We start from the raw sequence: 8,983 nt of genomic DNA, 5'->3' as shown, positions 1-8,983 counted from the left end.
TATGATGAATATGTAAACAAGGCATTGCATCTTGTAATAAACCCTATTAGTACTTACAGAACAGTAGAGTGAGAAGTTTGACATGGCCAACAACAACAACAAAAACTTAAATGGACACAATAACAACAAAAAATACATTACAGTCTCTGGATATTGTCCTAACTACATACAATCAATAGAGAAACACTTATTCAATAAAATCTTCTAAGCCTCAGAAAGAGTAGCAACACTGTGGCATTTAAAGCACAACCAATTTCCATGCTATTCCCCAGCTATCCCAAGGGAAACTCAAGGGCAAAAAAAGAAGCTCCCTTTCCACCTAGCTCCCAGTCTAGGCCTGCGATTTCACCTCCGAGAAGAAGATCACCAGTGTATCTCGTCCCCCCCAGCCTCGTGTTGCAGAAACACGTTTCTGTGTGAATACTGCCAAACAAGACTAATGCTCCCTTCCTTAACTGTCAAAAACAATAAAGATCTTGGAAAGAGCATTTAAGAGGGTCTTGTAGCTCCATAATACTGACAGCAATGAAAGAGACAACAGAGAAGACAGAAATTTAAGAGAACAATGGGGAAAGATACAAGAAGAACCCCCTTGGGATTACACTCAACCCTGAGAAGCAGAGAGAATGTGCACACTCACTAAGCTGCACTCAATGTCAGAACAGGATGTGGAATGTACTTGAACACAATCCCCAAGTCACACACAGATCCATTAAGAGAGGAAAGAAAACAACTTCCGCAGGGACTTAATTGACCAAATGGCGATTGAACTTTAAGCTACTCTAACCAAGGAACAACTTCTAAAATGTTTATTTAGTTAAAAATCAAATCACATGAACCCCTGGAAGTCTGAGAAACTGTGTTTATATCCAAGGTTGTATGCACTTTCAAAAGTAACTGAAGTGGGAACTTCCAAACCACTAGTTTATGGCTGAATGTTTCCCCAAAACAAGCTGTAGTAACATCTCACAAGCCATTCATGTATGCAACATAAAGAATAGGGAGTTTGGGTTTAAACAACTCTTGGTCAATAAGTGGCTCATGCTAACTAAGGGGCAACTGTTGGTAGGCAGGCTAATATATAAAAACAAGAGAAAAACCTAAGCAGGAAAAATAAACTCCACAGAATCCACTCAACCAAGTCACTAAACACACAGGTGAATGATCAATCTAACAACAAAACAAAAGCTACTCCCTATATTTGTTTGTGGAAGGGACTCAGTCTCCATAGTTTTAAGAACATATTATTTCAAAATACAGTTTTCAACCAAGAATAATGAGACGTGCAAATTTCTGGAAAGTGTACTTCATATAAATGGAAAAACAAATAGAATAGACATTGTTTTTGTGAGACCCATTTTGTACCTAACAGACTTCTAAGTAGCAGAAATTAATTTGTTCCAAGAATTAAAGCAAACCGCTTGTAAAGAATTGAGGAAAATGATGAAAACAGCATCTCAGCAAACGGTGAATATAAAAAATGAGATGGAAAGTATAATAAATAAATAAATAAATAAATAAATAAAATTCTAAACGTAATTAAAAAAGAAAATAACTAAATGGTCAACAGCAGATATATTCAGGCAAAAGAAAGATTCAGCAAACTTGAAGACAGTTTTTAAAGATTATCAATCTAATGAACAGAGATAAAAATAAATGATGCGATATGAACAGAGCCTCAGAAAGATGGGAGGAATCAGTAAGAACACCAACGTATGCATGATACCAAAAGGAGAGGAAAGAAACAAAGGAACAAAAATATATTTTAAGAAGTAGTCATTAAAAATATTTCAAATTTGATAAAATGTTAATCTACATATCCAAAAACCATAATTAACTCCAAATAAGATAAATACAAAAAAACCTGCATTCAGCTACATCACAGTTAAATGTTGAAAACCAGGGATAAAGAAAATGGTTTGAAAGCAGAAGGATAAAAACAACTCATTAGACTTGAGGGAGACATAGTAAGATTCATCACTAACTTTACATTGGAAACAATGTATACCATAAGGCAGTGAACAGTAAAGTTCAAAGTTCTGAAGGAAAAACAAAAATCTTTTAAAAATAAAAGTGGAATAAGATAATTTGTTGCTCTCTCCATTATAAAAAATAATAAAAGAAAATTCTTCCAACTGAAGGCAACAAAAGGGGCTAACAAAAGAAATTGTGCAGGTAGTTACAAAAGACAGAGTGACAGCATATCTCTTCTCTTTTCTATTAACTGATTAAAAATTAAATATGCATATAATGGTGTTTGGGGAATATAAATGCATATATAATTAGCATAGTATTAAACAATACAAATATGTTATATGATAACAATACAAAGGAAATAGGTGGGAATAAAGATGTATTAGAGCAAAAAAAAGTAAAACCAGGTGGTAATGCAAGTCTACAGGAATAAATGAAGAGAATCAAATGGGGTGATAAAAATGTTCTATATTAGATTTTGATAATGGTTGTTCAACTCTGTAACTTTACTTAAAAAATGAATTGGATGCTTTAAGTGGGTTTCTGGAGAAAGTGTCATTTGAGATATGTTACTAGTAGACAGAATTCTCACAGAGAGAACATAATACACAAGACATGAAATACTGCACTTACATGGAAGGATTTTAGGGAATAATGTGTGGTAGGGAGGATGATGGTTTTTGTGACCAGGATGAAAGACAAAGTCAGCCAATAAAAAGTCTTGTTTGAACATGCTACAGCACCAGGGGTTCCTAATCTAATTGAATCTTAATTTGAAAATTTACAATAGCCAAGAGTTGGAAGCAACCTAGGTGCCCGTCAGTAAATGAATGGATCAAAAATTGTGGTACATATACACAATGGAATTCTATGCAGCAGAGAGAAAGAAGGAGCTACTACCCTTTGCAACAACATGGATGGAACTGGAAAGCATTATGCTGAGTGAAACAGGCCAGGGGTTGAAAGACAAATACCATATGATCTCACCTTTAACAGGAAGCTAAACAACAAAACAAACAAGCAAGCAGAAAAACAAAGACACTGAAATAGAGAAAGGGACAGTGACCAGAGGGGAAAGGGAAGGGAAGTTAAGGGGGAAAAGGGGGAGGGATTTGGAGGAACAAATAGGAAGGACACAGGGACGAGAACTAAGGGGGGTGGAAATGGGAGGGAGGTGGGGAGCAAGGGGCGGGGGAGGCTGGGATGGGAGAAATAGACAAAAAAAAACTGTACTTGAAAAATAACTAAATAAAATTGAAAAAAGAAAAAAGAAAAGATAAAGTTTACTTTTATAAGAACTCATCAGATACAAATATTCATTCACTAGTTCATTTCACAGTATTTCATATATGTTAAGTAAAAGCACTTTTACAGAGTTGTTCAGCTAATCTAAGAGATTAAAGAAAAACCTAGTAACACTAAGATTACAACTGAGCCTTTAAAAAAATGATCATAGGTTGAATTATGTACAGTGAACACATAGATATCAAAGCTCAGAATAGCCCTGAGTAGAGCGAGCGTTGTTGAGCCATAGTATATGCACTAAGACATAAAAGATAAACAGCAGGATTGAGAAAAAAAGCCCTATCTAATTCGGTACATTGAGAATACTTAGTCTTCCAGAGAGGGGGAAGGAAAAAACAAAGAGAGGGGGAATAAAAAGAGAAGAATAGGCAGATAAATATGTTTATACTAAAAATAAAATCATATCCAGACTAATATTTAGTAAATTTACATTACATGGGATGAGGTTTGTTTTTGATTTTTTGTTCTTGTTTTTTTTTTAGAATTCTTCATTCAGTTCTTAGGAAGCAGTATATTAACAGACTTTTTTAAATCATATATTTTATTCTTACTCTGTTTGTGTATTGGATGCTGTTTGAAATAAAAGGAAGATGATTAGAATCAGAGAAAAAGATAAAGATTTCTTTAGCACATAAGGCTTGTACTAGTTTTTATTTCACTCTCTTCCTGCCCAGGATTTGTTGACTGGTGTAATCAAGTGAAGGAGCACTGGTGATGGATGTCAGATGATTATAATTTCTGTGTTGTTGTTCCAGCCATCACAAGTCTGAAATATTTTCAGAAGCCTGCAGCTGCAACTGATGCCGTTTCTGAGCAGTGATCACAACAATGTGCAAATACACATGGATTAGCAGGGGACACATGCGAGGCCTGGAACCCAGAGCACTGTGCAGCTGCTGCTCAGAGTGGACGCGTGTCCAGTTCTGCGAGACTGTCGCTTGTGTACCAAGATGAGGCTGACCCACGGCTTGCAGAATGGCACGCATATAAATTACCAATTAAATACATACCTGGAAAGAATATTATCTTTCTTTACACACCAAGAGTCAAAAAATTGCAAATGAAGATTTTATCTATGGACCACCTTTCTCTGTAAAGTATGTTCATGAAACTTTAAACTGATTAGCCTATGGTTGAGCTAAAGTAACAATATTGATTAAGGCATTTAAAAATATATGTATGCAATTAAGTTGAAAAACTTATGAGAGATTGCTTCTCTGCAAAGTTTAATTTTTACTCTAGAATGGAGCTTCACCTATGTAGTCTTTTAAGACATTTTTTCCCCTGATAAAATTTACAAAATGATTTGTGGCTCTTCCCATAGGAAAGCAAAACAAAGGCAAACAAGATAAATTCAGCACCCCCTCAATTATATTTTGTATAAGTTTCTGCCTTTTTAAAATGAAAACTATATGATCTTTAGGGAGAAGAAAGTGGTATGCATTGATTTAAAAAACAATAATTTCAGTTTTGAAATAGGCCTATTTTAAATGATTTAAAATTAATTTGCTGTTCAGCATGTAAAGTGCTTTCACTGTACAAACTATACAAACATACCACCTATGAGACTGTTACCGGACAGGAACCTTCCAAGAGTGAATCTGCTTCAGGGAAAGCCTATTGTGTGTGGGTTTTTACTTCATGTAGAAAGCTTCCACGATGTGAGTCCAGGTGATTTTCAGAGTATGTTTATTAAGTCTGGGGATGGTGAAATGAAGAAAAGACTTAGGGTAGGAGAAGCCTAGGTGGTGCTCTGCGTTGGCTCATGGAAATGTTATAGGGAAGGAGCGAGTCTTAGCTCACCAGGAAGTGAAGGTCACAGAGGCACAGGTGAGGCAAGGTAGGGCTGCTTTTAGCTCACTGGGAAGTAACAGAAAAAAATGGGCCCTGGAGACAGAATCAAGGGTAAGCTCAGGTCGAGCCGCCACTGCCCAATGTTCCTCTGGTTGCAAGTCTCCTGGGGACCCTTAGAGTTTAAAAGGAAATAAAAAATTCATTGCCTAAGAAGGGGCACAGGCAAGCATAAAGTCTGCCATGAGTCTTTGCCCTGAAGGTTTTTTATCTTCTCTCCATGGGTTAGAATCTTAAGGGTTTGGACTGAATATTCATCAGCTTTCCAGATGCATTAATAATATCCCGATGTGTCAGAGTGAGCACTTAGTTGGGAGGTGGGTATTCTGCTATACTATTTTACTTTCTCTTGGGTCTGTCTGACTTTTAATGGGGTTTTTGTTATTTGCTCCCCTCACTTCAGCACAACTATCTGTCCCTGTGTTTGCCTGGCATAAATGGCATTAATGGGGTCCCTGTTCTGTATTTTCCAGAACCAGGAGATTTAGGCTATCTATTTTCTGATTAGGGAGAGATATAAACCATTGCCCCTCAAGTGTCCGTGGTTAGGGGAGATAAGGTTTGCAACTCACCAGCTGTAAGTAGTTTAAACTCTCTGGCCTTGTTTAATTTTCTTCTTTCAGTTTCCCCATTCCACTTGCCCAGGAATTTTCATAGCTTCTTACTATTATCCTGTCAGGACACCATCAAAGGTTCTTTCTTTTGATGTTTTCTTTTTGTGGTATTCTAAATGTTAGTCGTGAGGAAGGTGTATGCAGATACAGAAGTACCTCTACTTACCCTAATAACATCTTGTCAGTGAATCTAAAGAGTCTGAAAGTGTTTGATGAATTGCAGAATGTTTTCCTTTTGGTGCTCATCAACATTAAAATAAGGTAAGAAGTAATGTTTGTGTATTAGAAATCTAGGTCCAAGCCCAGATGCCCCCAGTCTAGAGAAAACATAAGAATTAGTGAGGCTACTTCTAGAAAGTAGTGGGCCCCAGTCCATTATTCCCAGATCCATGGTAGGACAAAGGAGCCTATGTTTCAAACGGTTTTCAGGCAATTCTTTGTCTTTCACCAAAGAACCGCAGAATAAAAAATGCTATACTAGTACAAGATTAAAAAAACAATGAAATTAAATAATGCTTATTTCCTGTCTCATGTGTAATACAATGCTTGAGACAGTTAAAGATTTTTAAAAAATCAGTCATAGCTATTAATTTAAAGGAGTTAATGATATAGTTTGGGAAAAATTAAAAATCCACAAGACAAATAGTAATATAAAATGGGTAATTAAATAAACAGTAATTACTGAGGGATGCTAATATTGAAGGAGATGAGTGAAAACCAAAATTATCAGACAATATGTCATAAAAATGATAAAATATAAACCTTGGTTGATTCTTTAAAAATGAGAACAATTTAAATACTCATAGATGAGTAGATAGGACCTTTTGATTCAAGCTGTATATGTGCAAGTAATAGAAGTAGTATTAGGTTAGAGTACTGATGAGCACTGAGAAAGTGAACTAAGCAGTTTGACATCAGATTATGAAGAAAATTGAAAATTGGGCCTATTAGGTTCTTCACTGATTACTATGAGACTCTGTCTCTTACATTATCAAAATACTTAGACTGTTTTATGTGATACAAGGTGACCCTGACAAAACTTGAATAAACATGTGAATAAAACATTGTTTTATGAAATCAAGAATGAGAAGATGGAATAAATTATTGTTACTTATTTAACAATGTATTCTAATCTTAATACACCATGAAGAATAGAATACATATTAATATTAAACCTAGAATTAGAAAAGGACACAAAATATTTCTAATCCATTTACTACATTTTCTTGTTTTAAATGTTTTTTTATAGTTGTTCAAGTACAGTTTTCTGCCTTTTCCCTTCACTCCTCTCCACCATCCCAGCCCTCTCCACCTCCTTTCCCCATTCTACACCCCCCTTGTTATTTTCCATGTGTCCTTTATAATTGTTTCTGTAAACCCTTCATCCCTGCCCCCCGTTATCCCCTCCTCTCTCGCTTCTGATCACTGTCAGCCTGTTATCAATTTCAGTGGCTTTGGCTATAATTTGTTTCCTTGTTCATTTTGTTGATTAGCTTCCTGTTAATGGTGCGATCATATGGTATTTGTCTTTCATCGCCTGGATTATTTCACCTAGCATAATGCTCTCCAGTTCCATCCATGCTGTTGCAAAGGGTATAAGTTCCTTCTTTATTTCTGCTGCATAGAATTCCATTTTGTAAATGTACCAACATTTTTTGATCCATTCATTTTGGGTTGCAGCACTTGGCTATTGTAAATTGTGCTGCTATGGGTGCATAGGTTCTTTTGGATTGGTGTTTCAGGGTTCTTAGAATATAATCCTAGCAGTGGAATTGCGGGGTCGAAAGGCAGTTCTATTTTTAGTTTTCTGAGGAAATTCCATACCGTTTTCCATAGTGCTTGCATCAGTCTGCAATCCCACCAACAGTGCACTGGGGTTCCCTTTTCTTCACAACTTTTCCAACACTTGTTGTTTGTTGCTTTGTTTATGATGGCCATTCTGACTGGAGTAAAGTGGTATCTCATTGTGGTTTTAATTTGCATCTCTCTGATAGCTAGCAATATTGAGCATCTTTTCATGTGTCTCTGGATCCTCTGTATGTCCTCCTTGGAGAAGTGTCTGTTCAAGTCCTTTTCCCATTTTTTAATTGAGCTGCTTGTCTTCTTAGAGTGGAATAGTGTGAGTTCTTTATATGTTATGGAGATCAAACCCTTGTCTGAGGTATCATTGGCAAATATGTTTTGCCATATGGTTGGTTCTCTTTTCATTTTAATGCTGTTTTCTTTAGCTCTACAGAATCTTTTTATTTTGATGAGATTCCATTTTTTTTATTCTTTCTTTTATGTCCCTTGCTACAGGGGACATATCAGTGAAAATATTGCTGCATGGAATATCTGAGATTTTCCTGCCTATGTTCTCCTTTAGGACATTAATGGTGTCATGACTTATATTTAAATCCACCTTATGTTTTATCCACCTTAAATTTATTTTTGTGTATGGTGTAAATTGGTGGTTGAGTTTCATTTTTTTTTGCATGTAGCTGTCCAGCTCTCCCAACACCATTTGTTAAAGAAGCTATCTTTGCTCCATTTTATGCTGCTGCCTCCTTTGTTGAATATAAATTGACTGTAGAGAATTGGGTTTATTCCTGGGCTCTCTATTCTGTTCCATTGGTACATGTGTCTGTTCTTATGCCAGTACCAGGCTGTTTTGGTTGCAGTGGCCTTGTAATACATTTTGATCTCAGGTATTGTGATTTCTTCTACTTTGCTCTTCTTTCTCAAAATTGTTGCTGCTATTTTGGGTTGTTTATGGTTCCAAATATATATATTTTCTATACCGTCCTAGGATAGAATGGACCACCTCAGTAGCTTCTGAGGCCAATACATTTCTATCACCACAATTACCTTAGCAAACCTGGTTCTCTTCACTTCTGCAACATCATGCAGACCATATAAATATTTGAAGTGTTTTCTCTATGTCTGTGAAATATGCCATTGGTACTTTAATAGGTATTGCATTGAATCTGTAAATTGCTTTGAGTAGTATGGACATTTTGATGATGTTAATTCTTTCAATCCATGAACACAGTATGTGCATCCATTTGTTTGTGTCTTCCTTAATTTTGTTCTTCTTTCTTCAATGTTGTGTAGTTTTTGGAGTACAGGTTTTTACCTCCTTGGTTAGGTTTATTCCTAGGTATTTTTTTGTTGTTGTTGCTATATCAAATGGGATTTTTTTTCTGATTTCTGTTTCTACTATTTCATTGTTGGTATACAAAAATGCCTTTGATTTCTGG

General features: G+C 35.8%; 1 non-coding gene across 1 annotated transcript; it reads right to left on the bottom strand.

The window, feature by feature from the left end:
- Positions 1 to 8,521: 8,521 nt before the first annotated feature.
- On the bottom strand, positions 8,522 to 8,652 carry LOC119056705 (small nucleolar RNA SNORA66). Its single transcript, XR_005083932.2, has one exon. It is a non-coding gene; the product is annotated as a small nucleolar RNA SNORA66 (small nucleolar RNA).
- Between the last annotated feature and the right edge of the window lie 331 nt (positions 8,653 to 8,983).

The sequence above is a fragment of the Artibeus jamaicensis genome, unplaced genomic scaffold, assembly GCF_021234435.1.
Source record: "Artibeus jamaicensis isolate MK-2021 breed Jamaican fruit bat unplaced genomic scaffold, CSHL_Jam_final scaffold_1964, whole genome shotgun sequence".
In the NCBI taxonomy this organism is placed as follows: domain Eukaryota; kingdom Metazoa; phylum Chordata; class Mammalia; order Chiroptera; family Phyllostomidae; genus Artibeus; species Artibeus jamaicensis.
This window is presented reverse-complemented; position numbering and strand designations above follow the sequence as displayed.